The sequence below is a fragment of the Camelus bactrianus genome, chromosome X, assembly GCF_048773025.1.
Source record: "Camelus bactrianus isolate YW-2024 breed Bactrian camel chromosome X, ASM4877302v1, whole genome shotgun sequence".
Taxonomy (NCBI): domain Eukaryota; kingdom Metazoa; phylum Chordata; class Mammalia; order Artiodactyla; family Camelidae; genus Camelus; species Camelus bactrianus.
The window spans coordinates 47,705,224-47,724,132 of record NC_133575.1 but is presented as its reverse complement, the minus strand read 5'-3'; the positions used below and the strand labels follow the sequence as shown (position 1 = coordinate 47,724,132).

At 37.6% G+C, this 18,909-nt stretch overlaps 1 long non-coding RNA gene across 1 annotated transcript in view; it reads right to left on the bottom strand.

Moving 5' to 3' along the window:
- Window positions 1-13,543, bottom strand: part of LOC141576278 (uncharacterized) — a 35,806-nt gene extending 22,263 nt beyond the window's left edge. Inside the window, exons 1-2 of the long non-coding RNA XR_012504592.1 lie at window positions 11,876-13,543; window positions 10,373-10,540 (exon numbers count right to left, since the gene is read on the bottom strand). This is a non-coding gene — a long non-coding RNA (uncharacterized LOC141576278). The remainder of the gene's footprint in view (window positions 1-10,372; window positions 10,541-11,875) is intronic.
- Between the last annotated feature and the right edge of the window lie 5,366 nt (window positions 13,544-18,909).

Sequence of the window (18,909 nt, the reverse complement as noted above, 5' to 3'; positions counted from 1 at the left end):
TAACTCTGTAAAGTCTGTATTCTTTGATATATGTGGCCACAAAAGTCTCTGCTTGGATAACTTAATGATCAACTAATAATTGGACAGAAATGTCCTTGAATGCCTGGAACCAGTACATTTCTCAGCTGTTTCCAAGGAGCTCAGTGTATATGTTGCAGCAAACTTTCAATGGTCAGTCAGTCAGTTATTAACTCTTCCTTAGTTTTCATGTTCAGCTAGTGAAGAGACTCAAAGTCAAACAGAAGTGAGATATTAAATCCTTTTCATGTCTTTCTGGTGAAACAAAGAGTAGAGTATAAATAAATAATGTAAAGCAATAGAGAATGTAAAATACAGAATGTAAAAACAATAGAGAAAATCAACAACAAAAAAAACTCTGACAATGTAAAAAAATGGCAAAACTTTAACTCAAGTGGCCAAGAAAAAAAAAAGAGGAAACTCAGATTACTAAAATCAGGAATAAAAGAGGTGGCATCAATACCAATTTTACAGAAATAAAAAGAATTGTAAGGGTAACTATGAACAATTGTATACCAACAAATTAGTTAACCTAGATGAAATGGACAAACTCCCATGAAAACACAAAGAATTGAAAATGATTTATGAAAAAAAATAGAAAATTTGAATAGACATATTACATAGAAATAGATTGATTTAGTAATTTAAAATCTTCTTACTAAGAATAGTTAAGGATAATTAAACTTCCTAAGTGAATTCTACCAAAGGTTTAAAGAGGAATTAATACTGACATTTCATAAAATCCTCCAAAAATTGGAAGAGAAGGAAACATTTCCCTACTCATTTCATGAGACCAGGATTACTCCGATATAAAAATTATATGAAGACATCACAAGAATATAAAACTGCAGACCAATTCCCTTATGAATATAGATATAAAAACCTTGAGCAAAATACCAGCAAATAAAATCTATCAGCTTATAAAAGAGATCACACATCATGACAAAATTGGGATTTATTCCAGAAATGAGAGGTTGGTTCAACATATCAGAATCAGTCAATGCAAATTACCATATAATATAGGACAAAAACTATCAAATGATAATCTCAATAGATAGAGATAAAGCACTTGACAAAATCCAAGACTCTTTCATAATAAAAACATTCAACAAATTAGGAATAGAAAGGAACTTCCTTAATCTGATAAAAGGTGTCTACAAAAATCCCACAGATAATACCATACTCAATGGTGAAATACTGAAATCATTCCCCCTAAGATCAGGAATAAGGCAATGATGTTCATTCTTGCCACCTCTATTCAGCATTGTAGTTGAGAGTCTAGTCACAGTAGTTAGATAAGAAAAACAAATTGACATTATCCATAACAGAAAGGGAAAAAAAGGTATCTCTATTGGCAGATGACATCATCTTGCATATATAAAATCCTAAGAAATATACCTCCATTAAAGTAAATATTAGAGCTGGTAAATTAGTTCAGCAATATTTGAGGATACAAGATTTATATACACAAATCAACTGACTACTTTAGCAAAAAATGATCTGAATATTTAAAAATTAATTCCATTTATTTAGATCTAAACAAACAAAAACAAACAAACAAACAAAAACAAAGCATAAATACAGGACAGAAATAGACTCATAGACAGAGAATACAGACTTGTGGTTGCCAGGAGGATGGAGGGTGGGATGAGATAGACTGGGATTTCAAAATTGTAGAGTAGATCAACAAGATTATACTGTATAGCACAGGGAAATATACACAAAATGTTATGATAACTCACAGAGAAAAAAATGTGACAATGAGTGTGTATATGTCCATGAATGACTGAAAAACTGTGCTTAACACTGGAATTTGACACAACATTGTAAAATGATTATAAATCAATAAAAATGTTAAAAAAATAATTCTATTTATAATGGAATCAAAAATAATAAATACATGGGTATAGATTTAATAAAAGAAGTTCAAGACTTGTACACTGAAAGTACAAAACATTGTTGAAAGAACTTAAATAATACCTAAATAAATGGAAATTAATCCCATGTTTATGGGCAGGAAGACAATATTAAGATTAAAAAAAAAAGAACATAAATACAAAACAGAAACAGACTCATAGACATAGAATACAAATTTGTGGTTGCCAAGGGGGAGAGGGGTGGGAAGGGACAGACTGTGAGTTCAAAATTTGTAGATACTGACAGGCATATGTAGAATAGATAAACAAGATTATACTGTATAGCACAGGGAAATATATACAAGATCTTGTGATAGCTCACAGCGAAAAAAAGCGTGACAGTGAATATATGTATGTTCATGTATAACTGAAAAATTGTGCTCTACACTGAAATTTGACACAACATTGTAAAATGACTATAACTCAATAAAAAATGTTTTAAAAAAGATTCAATACTCCCCAATTTGATCTATGGATTGAATGCAGTATCTATGAAAATTCCAACTGTTTTTTTTTAAGAAATTAACAAGTAGGTCCCCAAATTGATATCGAAATTCAAGGGATCCAGAAAAGTCAAGGCAAGCTTTAAATAGAAGAACAAATTTGCAAGACTCATATTCCCAATTTCAAATCTTACTACAAACTTATAATAATCAGAAATTGACACAATGTTATAAACTGACTATATTTCAATAAAGTGTGTGTGTGTGTATATATATATACACATATATATGTGTGTGTGTATATATATTATATATATATAATATATATACAATATAGATTGTGTGGTAGCAGCATAAAGATAGACACCTAGATCAATAACAGAATTGAAAGTCCAGAAATAAGCCCTTACATTATTTGTCAACTGATTTTTTTGACAAGGATGTCAAGATATTTCAATGGAAGAAAAATTAATCTTTTCAACAAATGGTGCTGAAACAACTGGATATCCACACACAAAAAAGTGAATTTGGATGCTTACCTCATGCCATATACAAAAATTAACTCAAAATGGAACAGAGACCTTTATGTAAGAGCAAAAATTAATTTAAAATTATAGAAATTTTAAAGAAAAACTGTTGAGGGTTGAATTGTGTTTCCCCTAAAAGATATACTGCATTTCTAAATCCCAGTAGCTCGGCATGTTATCATATTTGGAGATAGGGTCTTTACAGAGGTAGTTAAGTTATAATGAGGGCATTAGATTGAGCCCGAATCCAACATGACTGGCTTCCTTATTGAATGGGAATATTTGAACATGGAGACACACACACACAGATAATGCCATATTAAGATGAAGACTAAGATTGAAGGATGCTTCTACAAGCCAAAGATCACAATTGACTCTTCTTTTCTTTCAGCAGAATATTCTGCCTCTCTCCTTGTCCTCTATGGCTTTTGATGAGAAATCTGCTGTCATTCAAATTCTTGTTCCCCTGGGTATTGATAAAGATGGCAGTGTAGGAGAACATGGAACTTATTTCCCTCCCTGTACACATCAAAGATACACTCACATGTGGAATAATTCTCACTGGAAACTAACTGGAAAGTGGCTGAAAACTCCTGTACAACCAAGATTGCAAGAAAGATCCACATGTAATTTCATAGGAAAGAGGAAAAATTGATCAGGTCAGGATGTGTGCACCTGGAAGGAGACTCAGAGGAAAAGGGACAATACATGGGTGGAGACCCACCTGGGAGAATGAGCAGTTTGAGTCACAGATTGGGCACCCCAGTCCTTGGGTCCTACACAAGGGAGATGAACCCCCTTGGCTAGTTGGAGGAGGGCTGGGACTAACATGAGGGCTGAGGGAAGCCTGGACTTTCCTTGTGAGAAGCACACAAACAATGGCTCACCCCCAAGGCAGGGTGAATCTTCCCTTGATTGAAACTACATGGCTGGCTGACTCCTTTCTCATGACCATGTTGGCCCGTACCCCAGACCAAGCCAAGTGAATTCTCCAGCCTCACTTCTTCCATGACACAGTGTGTCATTGGATCTAAGGCTTCTATGAGTGGGGAGAAAACTCAACTATGGGACAGTGAGGTGACCTGGTCCCAGGGAAGAGCCTGGGTGGGGCAGCATGGGCCGTTGTTGGTGCTTACTCATGCAAGGCATCAGAAACATCCCAGAACTGTGACTGTGGCCACTCCACCATAGTTCACAAGCCAAGATGCACCAAGAGTCCACAGAGGACCTGCCTGACCTGCTGTGTGTTTCCACAACAGGGTGGGAGTCAAAGAGGCTGTAAGGAATGATCAACTATGAGGGACAAAGGGGACTTGGAAACGAGGCTGTGTCTCAGCAGAGCAAAGGAAATAATTGCTTGCCCCTGCACAGGCAGCACATCAAAGATAGCTTGGAACTCTGTGACTAACATGAGCTGAGAGCCCAGATGGGCTCCACTTGCTAAAGCACTCTCCCTCTCTGTGGCAAGGGTCTAGTGCTGGGAGAGGAGAAAGCACACTCTGAAGGAAACTGAGCTGGCTCAGGCCCAACCCTCAGGACTTCTGCTCCAACAACTTGGGATCAAACCTCAGTCTCAATAGGGTGGTGATGGCCATTGAGCAGAGGAGAAATCCTATATCACACCTGGCTCCAGCTTTGGCTCATCCATCTCCAGCTCCACCATCTACTAAGGTGATAGTTGTGAGCACACCATGAGGAAAGATGTGACTTGCATTCATGTCAAATTCAGCTCTCTTATCAAAGACAATGGGCACACACAGTCTGTTTAGAGACACTATCACAGAAAAACACCCCTTCAAGACCACAAAAGTTAACTGTTTCACCTAAATTACTTGAGGCAGAGGAAATTAAGGAAGAGGAAAAAGTAGATCTGGTCTCAACTGACAGAACAAGAGAAAATTCCTGAACAAAATAAATAATAAAACAGAAATAAAAATATATAACCAAATAAAGAATTCAAAACATTGGTAATAAGAATTTAAACTAAATTAGAAAAAAAGAATATATGGACACAGTGAGAATTTTAACAATGAACTGGAAAAATCTATCAGAAATGAAGAATTCAATAATTGAAATGGAAAACACACTAAAAGGAATAAGTAACAGACTAAGTGATACTTAAGAACACATAGTGAATAATAAAGAACACATAAGTGATCTGGAAGATGTAATAATGGAAATCACCCAACAGAACGGGAAAAGGAAAACAAATTTTAAACATTAGAACAGTTTAAGAGATCTCTGTGATAAGAATAAGCATACCAACATTCACATTATAGGGGCTCCAGGAGAAGAAGAGAGACAGAAGGGAATTAAAAATGTATTTGATGAAATTATGGCTGAAAATTCCCAAACATTATGAAGGAAAGATATTCAGGTACAAGCAGCAAAGAGGGTCCAAAGAAAATGAACTCAAACAGACCCACACCAAGACATAATTAAAATAGCCAAAAGTTAAAGATAAAGAGAGAATTCTATATGCAGAGAGAAAAATACAAATTGTTCTATACAAAAGAACCCCCATAAGGTTATCATATGATTTCAATGCAGAAACTTTGCAGGACAGAAGGCAGTGGTATGATATATTCAAAGTTCTGAAACAGAAAAATTGCAACCTAGGATATTCTACTCAGCAAGATTATCATTTAGCATTGAAGGAGAGATAAAGAACTTCTAAGACAAGCAAAATTAAGAGTTAATCAATACTAAGCCTACCTTAAAAGAAATGTTGAACAGTCTTCACTAAGTGGAAAAGAAGTAAGAATCTATAAGAAAGGGAAAAACACACTAGGAAATGCATATATAGTAAGGGCTGAGGATCAACCATTTAAATAAGCCAGTATGAAGAATAAAAGACAAAAAAGTAAAAGCAATTACAATTACAAAAAATAGTTAAGGGATAAACATGAAGATGTAATATATGACATCAAAAATACAAAATGTGAGGAAGGGGAGAAAAAATGCAGATCTTTTAGAATGTGTTTGAACCTAAATGACTACCAGTTTAAAACAAGTAGATACAGTTCTAGGTCAACATATAACAAACTTATAGTAACCAAAAATCAAAACTACACAAATGATACACAAAAACTAAAAATAAAGGAACACAAGCATACTACCAAAAAAAAAAAAAAACCCATAAAACCATAAGGGAAGAAACAAAAAGAAGAAGCAATGAACAGAGAAAAACAACTAGAAAACTCATAATAAAATGGCAATAAGTACATACTTGTCAATAATTACTTTAGGGAGAGGGTATAGCTCAATGGTACAGTGCATGCCTAGGATGCACAAGGTCCTGGGTTCATGCCCCAGTACCTCCACTAAATAAATAAACCTAATTACCTCCCCTACCCCCCAAATTACTTTAAATGCCAATGGAATAAGTGCTCCAATGAAAAGACATAGGGTGGCTAATTGGATAAAAAAGATCCATCTATATGTTGCCTACAACAGATTCACTCAGAGATAAACACACAGCCTAAAAGCGAGGGGATGGAAAAAGACAGTTTATGTAAACAGAAATGATAAGAAAGCAGAGGTAGCAATACTCATATCAGACAAAATAGATTTAAGAACAAAAGCTATAACAAAAGACAAATGAGGGCATTATATAATGATGAAGGGATCAATAAAAGAAGAGGATATTACACTTGTTAAGATATATACACTCAATACAGGAGCAACTAAATATATAAAGCTAAGAATAACAACTACTACTAAAAGACAAAAAGTGAGAATTGACAAAAATCCAATAGTATTAGAGTAATTTAACACTTCACTTACATCAATTAACAGATCATCCAGACAGAAAATCAATAATGCTACCATGGTTTAAAATGACACAATAGACTATTTGGACTTAATAGATATCTATAGTACATTCCATCCAAAAACAGCAGAATGCACTTTCTTTTCAAGTGCACATGTAACATTCTCAGTATAGGCCACATGTTAGGTCACAAAACAAGTCTCAACACATTTAAGAGGATAGAAATTATATCAAGCATTTTCTCTGATCACATTATGGAACTAGAAATCAATTACTGAAAGAAAAAATGGGAAAAGAACAAACACATGGGGACTAAACAACATGCTACTAAAAAACAAAAGGATAAATGAGGAAATCAAAGAGTAAATCATAAAATACCTCAAGACAAATGAAAATGGGACCACAGCTCTTCAAAATCTATGGGATCCAACAATGGAAGTTCTAAGAGGTAAGTTTACAGTGAAATAGGCCTTCTTCAAGAAAAAACAAGAAAAATCTCAAATAAACAACCTAACCTACCACCTAAATGAATCAGAAAAAGAAAAGAAAAAGTCCAAAATCAGAAAAAGGAAGGAAATAATAAAGATAAGAGAGGAAATAAATAAAATAGAGACAAAACAATAAAAAAGATCAATAAAATCAAGAGTTGTTTTTCAAAAGATAAACAAAATTGATAAAACTTTTGCCAGACTTATCCATAAGAAAAAAGAGGGACATAAATAAATACAATTAGAAATGAAAAAGGAAAATATAACAACCAATACCACAGAGATACAAAAAATCATAAGAGAATACTACAAACTGTGACAACAAATTGGGCAACCTAGAAGAAATGGACAAATTTCAACAAACACACAACCTGCTAAGAATTAATCAAGAAGAAATAGGTAATTTAAACAGATAACTAGAAGTGAAATTGAATCTGTGATTTAAAAGACTTCCAGCAAACAAAAGCCCAGGACTGGATGGCTTCACTTGGGAATTTTAGTAACATACCCATCCTTCTCAAACTATTTCAAAAAATTGAAGAAAATTGAAGAATCTCAAATTCATTCTACGGGATCACGATTACACTTATACCAAAACCAGAGAAAGACACTACAAAAAAGAAAATTACAGGCCAATATATTTGATGAATATAGATGCAAAAATCCTCAACAAAATGTTAACAAACTGTATCCAACAATATATAAAATGATCATACACCATGATCAAGTGGGATTTATTCCAAGGACTCAAGGATGGTTCAATATTCACAAATCAATCAGTGTGATACACAAAGGAAGGATATAACAAAGGATATATATAGGAAGGATGTAACAAAGGAAGGATAAAAAACACACGGTCATCTTAATAGGTGCAGAAAGAGTTTGACACAATTCAACACACATTCATGATAAAACTCTCATCAAAGGTCGTATAGAGGGACCATATCTCAACATTAGCAAAACCATTTATGACAAATCCACAGTTCTCATCATACTCAATGGTGAAAATCTTAAAGTCTTTCCTCTAAATTGAGGAACAAGACAAGGATGCCCACTCTAACCAATTTTATTTAACATAGTATTGGAAGTCCTAGCCATAGCATTCAGACAAGAAAAAAAGAAATAAATATCATCCAGATTGGAAAGGAAGTCATAAACCTGTCACTACTTGCAGATGACATTGTACTGTATAGAAAGCCCTAAAGCCTTCACCAAATAACTATTATAACTATTAAATGAATTCAGTAAAGTTGCAGGAAAAAAGATTAATATAGAAACTCTGTTTATTTTCTAAACATTAATAGTGGACAATCAGAATGAGAAAGCAAAAAAAAATCCTATTTAAAATCACATCAAAGAAAATAAAATACCTAAGAATAAACTTAACCAAGGAGGTGAAAGATTTATACTTTGAAAACTATAAAACATTGATGAAAAAATTGAAGATGATACAAAGAAATGGAAAGATATCCAGTGCTCTTGGATTGGAAGAATTAATATTGTTAAAATGGACAAACTTTCCAAAACAATCTACAGATGTAATGCAATTACAATCAAAATGCCCATGTAATTTTTCACAGAACTAGGACAAATAATCCTAAAGTTTATATAGAATGATAAAAGATCACAAATTGCCAAAGCAATCTTGAGAATAAAATACAAACCTGGAAGTATCACCCTCCCTGAATTACAAGGCTACAGTAATCAAAACAGCATGGTACCTGCACAAAAACAGACAAATAGAATAATGCAACAGAATAGAGAGCCCAGAAACAAACCCATACCACTATAGTCAATTAATCTGTGACAAAGGAGGGACGAATATAAAATGGGGAAAAGCAGTCTCTTCAATAAGTGGTGCTGGGAAAACTGGAAAACTACATGAAGAAGAATGAAATTAGAACATTTCCTCAGACCATCTACAAAAGTAAACTCAAAATGGATTAAAGGCCTTTTCTGGTTTCACTAGAGAAATACAAGCATATTTCAATGGTTCAGAAATAACCTATTTGGATAATTTCTTGAATACATTTCTTAAATATGTAGGTTTATGTCTTTCACCAAATTTTGGAAGTTTTCAGGTATCATTACCTCATGTACTCTTTCACCTCCACTCTCTTTTTTATCCTTCTGTGACTTCAATTATACGAATGTTAGATCTTTTGTTTTTGTCCCACTGGTATGTGGCTTTGTTCATTATTTTCAACCTATTTTCTCACTGTTGTTCAGATTGCATAAAGTCTACTAATTATCCTATTCACCAATTCTACCCTCTGCCATCTCCATTCTACTATTGAGCCTATCCAGCATTTTTAAAACCCTCAGTTACTGCATTTTTCTTTAGTTTTATAATTTTCATTTGGTTCTTTTTTGTAACTTCAAATTCTGTCTTAAGATTTTCTAATTTTTCATTTGCTTCAGGAGAATTTGTAATTGGTTGTTGAAGCATTTTATTATGGCTACTTTAAAATACTTGTCAGATAATTCCCAACATCTGATTTATCTCAGTATTGACATCTGTTGATTGCCTTTGCTTGTTAAAGTTTGATTTTCCTGGTTCTTGTTTGATGGGTAATTTTTACATTTTAACCTGGATATTTTACGTAGTATGTTAGGATACTCTGGGTCCTATACAAATGTTCTATTTTAGTAGGTAGCCACCCTATTTAGGTTTAAATGCAGGTCTTGGACTACTTTTGTGGGCTGTAGTTTCAATAGCAATTTAATTTAATTTAATTTAATTTAATTTAATTTAATTTAAGGCCTTTATGGTAACATTTTAGTCTTCTTGGTCTATTTGGTGCTGATGGAACTCCCATTTTTTTCTGATGATGCTGCCTAAGGGGTGGCAAGAATCCCCCAGGCAAGGCCACCTGGTGAACATACGTTGGGGAAAAATAGTCATTTTCCTGCAGAGAGGAAAAGCACATTCCAGGTAGGGCCACTTGTTTTTCTAGGATACCCTTTGCTGGTACCACATAGTTACCTAATATCTCTTAATGGAAGAGAGGAGTCTGAGGCCTATCAGAGAAAGGGAATGATTCCTTTTACTGCTTATTTTCAGCCAGGCTCCCAATCGGTTCTCTTTGCTGGTGCTGTTGGGATTACATGATGTTGTCAAAGGGACATCTGTTCTTTCTGGGGAAGGTTGAACCTTCCTTGTCTGATTTCTGTTTTTAGGTTTGGGAAAATATCAGGTCTGACTCACCTTTTGTTCATGGGTTGTGAATGCATTATATGCTATATTCCTCCAATTCTATGATCCTTAACCAGCTCACCTTCTTATCACTTTTTGAGTTTTCCTTTGGTTGTGCCTTGTGTTATTTACAGAATTTGTAGTTGTACTTTAGGGGAAGCACATATGGACCAGAAGACCCTGTAAAACATTTTTAAAATCATTATTAACTGTCCTAAAGATGAGTAATATATTGTTTCTGCCCTCAAGGAACAATTGACTAGTCAGAGAGATGAAACAAGAATATAAATACAATGGCAGTATTTATTATTTGCTGTGTGTGTTTATAGTTAACAAGCATTCAATTTAAATTAATAAGTGTTTAACTTTTATAACAACCTCTGAGGGAGGTAATAATACGTTGCCCATTTTAAATATGCATGAGAGAACTTAAGCAACTTCCTCAATGCCACACAGCTAGTAGGTAATAAAGTGAGGACTGGGACCTAAGCAGTCTGGCTTAAAAGCTGCTACTCTTACCTTTATGTTAAATTGGGTGCCAAAAGAGAGAAGAAATGAATGGTTGTATGGTTCAGAACTACCATAATGTGGAAATAAGGAGGAGGTAACCTTTAGGAGGATGAGGGATAAGTGGGATTTCAATGGGTGAAGGTGGTAGAAGTCTAGTCAGAAGGAAGAACATGCATAAAGGCCCTGTGGTGGTAACAGTGGGGGCCCACTGAGGAAAAAGCTAAAGCATCTAGTATATAGAGTGGTGAAAGATAGGACTACAAAAACATTTGAAGCTATAAGATAGAAGGCTTTGAATGCCAGAATGAGAAAGTCAGCTTTAATTTCATAGACAATAGTAACATCACAAGAGGCATGGCCTGAGCAGTTGGATGATTTCTAAATAACATTCTGGTGTCAGTAGCTGAGAGTAGACGCATGGAGTTCAGTGGAGGCTAATGATGAAGGTCTGACCTAGGGCCATGGTAGCTGAGATGGAGAGGAAGTGATGATCCAATAGATATTTAAGAGGTAGAATCAACAGAATTCAACAACTAATTAGATATGGAGACTGAGCAAAAGAAAAGAGTCAGTGATGATTCCATTTAGGATCCCGGCTGGCTGGTAATGCCATTAGGTTAAATGTTGAACTCTTCTGGCTTCAGGAAATGGAAAAAGGCAGTATAACACCCTCTGTGTATCAACTTTTTGAGATGTGAAGACTATTCATTTATTGACAGGGAAGTTTCTTTTATCAAGGCAGAATTCCTTTCACCTTTCCTCATGATCCTATTTCCAACTGTTGTAATAATTTTCCTTTGCTCTCCCCTGAACATATTCTAATTTCTAGCACTCTTAGGATGCAAAACACAGGCAGGGTGGTGAGGGTGAGGTGGAGAAAGAGAGAGGAAAAATGAGGGAGAAAGTCTGTGTTAGGGCAATGGGGCTATGGAAAAAGGATATGACCTGAAGGCTAACCTTTAACTTAGAGGGGACAATGAGGCAAAAGACCTGTAGTTATCTTACCCCATCAGTACTGTGGTTCTCATGTCAGAGCTTTGTCTATTTTGACAAGGAATCAGAGGACAATAAAGCAGTAATGGAGTCTTCAGGGTTGAGACAAGGAACTAGGAGTCCTGGGGTTAACTCCAGCTCAGCTTCAGATCATCTGAGTGGCCTTGGGAAATCCTCTTCCATTCCAGGTATTCTACTCCACTAAAGATGACATTCTGTTGGACTGAACTATATAAAATTGCTAGTACTCAGTTAGTTTTGACTTGCACAAAGAGCAACATCACATGGTTCAACCTAGTACTTTCACCGACTATAATCATGTGCCTGCTTACCTTTCCACTTTCCCACAGAATGCATGCATGTGCATAGACACACACACACACACACCACTCCTCGATTGGCAGCTCTTTTATGATTGAAACAGTTATAGATATCTGGGGAAAAAAAGTTCCAAATTTGCAGTATTTGCTGATTTCCATAGTGGAAATTACTCTCACCATTGCCAACTTCATCTACCAATGTGACATCATTGAACGTGGAGTTAGGAAGAGATGTGCACGATTGGTTCTTGAAAGCTGGTATAAGCTGGCTCTAGCACACCACTGCTTATCTCTACATTCCTTTATAACACTTACCACAGGATCTCAGACTTAGTATGAGAAAAGTAATTGTTTGTCAATTTGAAGATGTAGCCTCCTCCTGAAGAATCCAAGCTGCACAAATAATGCCAGTGATAAAGACAACCATTTTGACATCTTGCTTTACAGTTTTCCAAATAATTTGTATACCCATTTCAGGAGGAAGACAGGACAAGAATTCCATATTCTTACCTGATGGATGAGGAAGCTGGGGCCCAGAGAAGTGAGGGGGAGGGTTCAATGTCACATAGTCATAGGTGGGGCAGGACCAGAAAGGCAGGTCTCTGATACAACTCCCAGGAGGGCAGGCAGACACTCCTACTACTGCTAAACTCTACTCACTGGAACTCAGCTCCATCTTGTGCTATGGAGAAGATACTCCCTGATTCTTGAGGCAGGAGCTGGAAGACTGAAGACTATTTCCACTAGCTGTCCACAATTATTGCAAATCTCTGAATACTGACTGCCATGAACACAACCAGCTAAAGAGGAAGCCACATGAGGCCATCTGTACTCTGTATGTCCAGAAACATGCTCAGCCCTGGTATTGAGAATGAGAAAGACAGAGAGAGGGAAAGACATAGAAACAGAGAGACATTAAAAGATTGAGAGAAGGACAGATAGATAGAAACTGAGCATCAAGAAAGTGAATTATTTTAGCCATGGTAATTAAAAAAAAAAAAGACTTACCATATGATCCAGCAATCCCACTCCTGGGCATATATCCAGAAGGAACTTTAATTTGAAAAGATACATGCACCCCGATGTTCACAGCAACACTATTTACAGTAGCCAAGACATGGAAACAACCTAAATGTCCATCGACAGATGACTGGATGAAGTTGTGGTATATCTATACAAAGGAATACTACTCAGTCATAAAAAATAATAAAATAATGCCATTTGCAGCAACATGGATGGACCTGGCGATTGTCATTCTAAGTGAAGCAAGCCAGAAAGAGAAAGAAAAATACCATATGATATCACTTAAATGTGGAATCTAAAAGAAAAAAAACAAATGAACTTATTTACAAAACAGAAACAGACTCACAGACACAGAAAACAAACCTATGGTTATGGAGGGGGTGGGGTGGGAAGGGATAAACTGGGAATTCGAGATTTTCAGATACTAACTACTATATATAAAATAGAACAAGAAGTTTATACTGTATAGCACAGGGAACTACATTCAATATCTTATAGTAACCTATAACAAAAAAGAATATGAAAATGAATATACATATGTGTATGTATGACTGAACTATTTTGCTGTACACCAGAAATTGACAAAACATTGTAAACTGATTATACTTCAATTTTAAAAAAGCTTAAAAAAATACACACACATCCATCAAAAATAAAACACTAAAGTTACTGTATCTGATGACTGGGCTGTCAGAGTGTAGGATCTGGCTACTGGCAGGAGCAAATAGCTTTTTGCAGTGCCCTGGCTTTGTGAGAGATATGAGCTCACAGAGGGCAGGCAACCAGTGCCAAAGTATTTGAATAATACTACCACCTTACCATCTACTGCATTTTCCAATAGGAAAAATGAAGATATTCTCTGCTGGAGCACAGGATTGGTGGGAGGGAGACACAGTAGGAATTATTGGCCCCATTTAGCAAATGAGAAAACATGCTCAGGGCTTGTGACAGACCTATTCAGAATATCAAAGACCAGCCTCTTACACACTCTGGCTGCTCCCAGCACAGGATTTCCCCAAGCCATGTTTTCAGCTTCCAGGTGAAGAGTCTTTTTTCAAACTGGCCTACCACTAAGCCCAGTCCCAGAAGTGGCATTATACATATCCTATGAATACTTGGCTCTAAGGCCTGAAAGTAACCCTCAAAGTGGAGACCCTGAAGAAAGCACTCTGTTAAGTCCTTGGTTTGCACCTTGTATGCCAAATCAGCTCACTCACCTACAAAAAATTGTTGGAAACTCATAAAAGCCAAGCCATGACACCAAGCATCAGCCACTGTTGCCTCCTTCCCACTCACCTGTTTGGTCCCACTGTTCCTCACTTTCATCCTCCCTTTGCACCTGGGCTTCTCATGCCCTCTTTATGGTCCTTGCTTGGATGATGGCTTTAATCCTGATTATACAGCTCAGATCTTAGAATGCTCTTGTAGGTACAGCCTCCTGCAGGTCTTCTGGCTCCAGGGACTTCCAATTTCTGGTAAAAGAATCACTTGACACCCATTCTCCTTGGAGTCTCCATTCCTGCCTTCCCTTGATGTGGGACATCAGACCTTGATTCTGGATGCTGACAGGTCCAGCCACCAACAGGCACTCACAGAACTCAATGGAAGAAACATGAGGGGCCCATACTTTTACTTCCCCAGCAGCTTAGGCCTTCACAGAGGGTGACCATATTGACTAGATTATCTCCCACTACAGGGTTCACACCTACCAAAGATCCAAAGTGAGGCTGCCTATGTGCCAAGGATACAAGCCACAGTGACAGCTAAGATTGACAATCATCTGAGTAGGGCCTGCATGGGCCAGTCACAGAGCAGGGAAGCTTTATACATATCATTGCTAATCTCCACAAGGCACAGACTATTTCTCCCATTTTACAGTTGGAGATGCTGAGGCTTGGAGAAGGTCTCAGTTATTCAAGATCATATAGCTGGTCGTGGAGTCAAGAATAGGATCCAGGTCTGTTTGACTCCAAAGCTCATACCACTTAGCCTCTTGCAGGTTTCTAGGAGTAATGACAAAGGACCTAGGTGAATCTGTCTAAAGTGTCTTGTTCTGGGACCCATACTTGAAGAGAGCCACAAACATTGGAGTGGAGTGTGTCCAGGAGGGATTGAGAAGGCTGGGGATTGGGGCTTAGTACAAGGACACATGAGGAAGGGTTGGAAGATGCTGTAACTGTTTAGCCTGGAAAAGAGACAACTCCATGTAACATGAATCAGGTGATGCCATTTTCTGCTCCATCTAACTCAGGACAAGAATTAAAATCTTTGCAATGGTCTACCCGTTTCCCTCACTTTAACGTTTTATCTCCATGATCTCATCTTCTATTACTATCCCCTTCACTCACTCCAATTTAGCTATACTGGACTCCTGGTTGTTTCTGGTATATATTATCTGCTCTCACTTCAGGGCTTTAGTTCTTCTCTCAAATGTGACCTGTTCAGAGTCCTCTCTTGACCACTATTTTAAATTGTAGCCTCCTGTCTCTCTTCTACTTTATTTTTCTCCATTGTACTGATAATGATCTGACATACTCTATCTTTTGTTTATTTATTTTATTATCTGCCCACCTGTGGAAAAAAGTAAATCCCACAAAGGTAAAGCCTTTTAAAATCTAATTTATTCACTGTTGCACCTTTAGCACCTAGAAAAGAACCTGGCATAAAATAGATACTCAATATATGTTGAACCAAAGAACACCATCTCTCCCTTCAGATCTGGAAGAACTGTTATAGGGCAAAGGGAGTAGATAGCAAACAGAGCCTGTGTGTCTCCCAGGGACTAAGCTAGGCTGATTCCAGCTCAATATGAGAAGGAACATCTTAAGCATTAAAACTGTCCCAGGAACTTATGCCAGTGGAGGTGAGCAGGGACAGGACAGATGGTGTAGGAGGAAGTGAAGGATCAAAAGGGAAAGGGTGATGAAAGGACTGCAGCCTGAGACTCTGTGTTTCCCAACCCCACCATTTACAGATGAAGAAACTGAGGCTCTAAGAAATCACCAAGTTTCCATCAGTTGCAAGCAGAGCAGGGACTAAAATTTTGTGTTCTAAATTCTATGACAGTGAAATATTTATTTGCAATAAGGCAGTACTTTTTGGCAGGGTAATTTCTGGAAATACTCATGTTTGTTTGTGTCTGTTGTCCCTCTATGTCCCTACTCCCCATTCCTCTGCTCCATGGAGGTAACTAGGCCTTTGAAAGATCTCTTCCAAGAAGGATTTCACAGTGTAGAAAGCAGAAGCAGGCTGAAGTCACTCAATCTATCATTCTTTTATAAAAATCTGAAAACCCTATTGAGGATATATAGTCATAAAAAAAGAAGCAGAGAGTACAAAAGAAGAAGAGAGATCCCTACCACTCCCAGCCCCACTTGGAAAGGGAGAGCTCCTAAGTCTGGGGCAGTAGAAACACAAGCACTGTTTAGGACAGTGCCTCAAAGATGGGGAGGAGATGGCTCTAAGGCACCCAAAAAGAGGCATAACCTAAACCCCCAGGGCTTTTAACTTCCCCTCCTTCACTGCTGGCATGGAAAATGAAGATGTTGGTGGTAAATAGAACAGATGTAGAGATTAGGTGCCCTTGCCCTATTTTTGTGTAATATAAATACTCCTTGGATTTCAGGGCCACCCTTGAGGGGGCCCCCAGTCATAACTGACATGGGATTTTCTGCTTCGCTGTTAGGATGGGAGACTTGGATTCAGAATTCAGTTGTTGTTGTTGTTATTATTATTATTATTATTATTATTATTATTATTATTATTATTATTATTATTATTATTATTTTTTTTTTTAGAATTCAGTTACTTTAAAGAAAACAAACAAAAACTATTTCTTGCCCACCCACATCTGATTTTGTGGACAGAGATGGATGCCCAATTCATTTTTGGCCTCTTGAAGGACATAACATTACTTTTAATCACTGCATTTGTGGATAGGCAGAGCATCCACTTCCTGTTGGCACTGCATTGTGCTGCATAGGAGCCCTCAGGGATATTTCATGAGTTTCTCCATGGGCTGGGACAACCACACAGAAAATGTGCTCAGGCATCCAGAGGGAGGAAGTGCAAAAGCAGGAGAGAAACTGAAGAAGTAGAGGAAAGCAGCCTTCAAGAGCCCATCAGACAGAAATTATTCTTCCAGAGAATGAGACTGTTTCCCATTGTGGCTATTAAGTGATTTGCAATTAAGGCAATGCTCCAATTGATGGTGAAGTTCTGAGTGGCCGGAGGCCAGTTCTCCAGGCATCTAAGTGCTCACGTCTATTGACTCACTCTGCTATTCATCATTTTTCACAGGCTGCTTATTAGCAGGTTAAGTGGGAGGACAGTTGGGCCCACCTTGCTGGGAACAATTCCCAGAGATCCAGGGCTGGAGTTTGGAGAGGGAAAAACGAGTTTCTCCTTGGGCCCACAAGGGCCTCTGACTTGGTCTTGGAGCTGAGAGGCTAGGCTGGGCCCAGGGGGATAAGGAGTCAGCCATAAGTCTCTTTTAGCTTTAAGAAGCTCTGACTTTGGGCCTGCTGCTGGGGGCATTGCTGAGATTCACCCCTATCACCCCTAAAGTATATCAAACCAAGCAGCTTCACTACAAGTGCAAGAGAAAAAGCAGGAGATTTGAAGCCCAGTGATCTGGGTGTGTGGACTTTGGGAAGGGTCTAAAACATTCTGAGGCTCTGTCTTCTTATCTGAAAACACAGATAACAACAATGTTAATCTCACACAGTTTAGGTAAGGATTACACAAGATAAGGTAGTTAAAGTGTCTAGTGCCTGACACATATCAATAGTATTATTCATTCTGTACATGGAAAATTATTAATAATCTTTCTCTTCTACCACATCTTCCACCCCAGCCTACCCATCCTCTTTCCCACCCTGACTTGCAGTCAATATTCTATATTGCCATGAGCAAGTCATTTCACTTCTATATGCCTCCATTTACTCATCTATAAAGTGGGTATGGAATTACCTGTTCTGCCCACCTGCTTCAGGGTCCTTTTAGAAGACAATGGAGATGGAAGCTTTTGAGACTAGAAAGTGATACCCTCAGGTCAGTTGCTCCTAATGGGTAGGTCTGGCTCCCAAAAGCCATGCAGCCCTGCAAAGTCTAGGAATTATCTAGAGAGAAGAGGAACACCATCAGTAGGGCACAGAATCAGGGTGGGGGCAGTGGGGAGCTAGCAGCTTGCCCACAGCATCCTCCAAAAAGCTTCCTTACACAAAGGTCTCTTATCTGTTGGGTTTCAATCTGTTCTAAACAGTAACTCGAAACAAAGCCCATTCACTAGGCACAACCCAAGCCCTCAAGCACATAAGAGAAAAGCACTAGAGCTGACCAAGGTTGTTTTCTTGATGGTCTAAGGAAGGTCTTAGGAGGTTCTCTCCACCAATGGCCCTCTCCAGTATTGCAAAAGACTCCCCAGGGAGCCACAGGAAGGTAGCCATCAGTCACTGAAGAACAGGAGGTGGTCCAATACATCAGTCATGTAGGGTACTACAAAAAAGAACTCCCCACCAGGCCAACTGAGTCAGAATCATGATGGGGAGTGCTGGACTTAGGTCATTGACAAAGTTCCATGGGTCACTCAGAGGCAGCCCAATCTTCCGTCTTAAACATGGAAACTAGTCTAGTCAAATCTATGCCCATGCCACCCACGTTATCATTAGGAAAACTGAAACTCAGAAGGAGAAAGGATTTGCC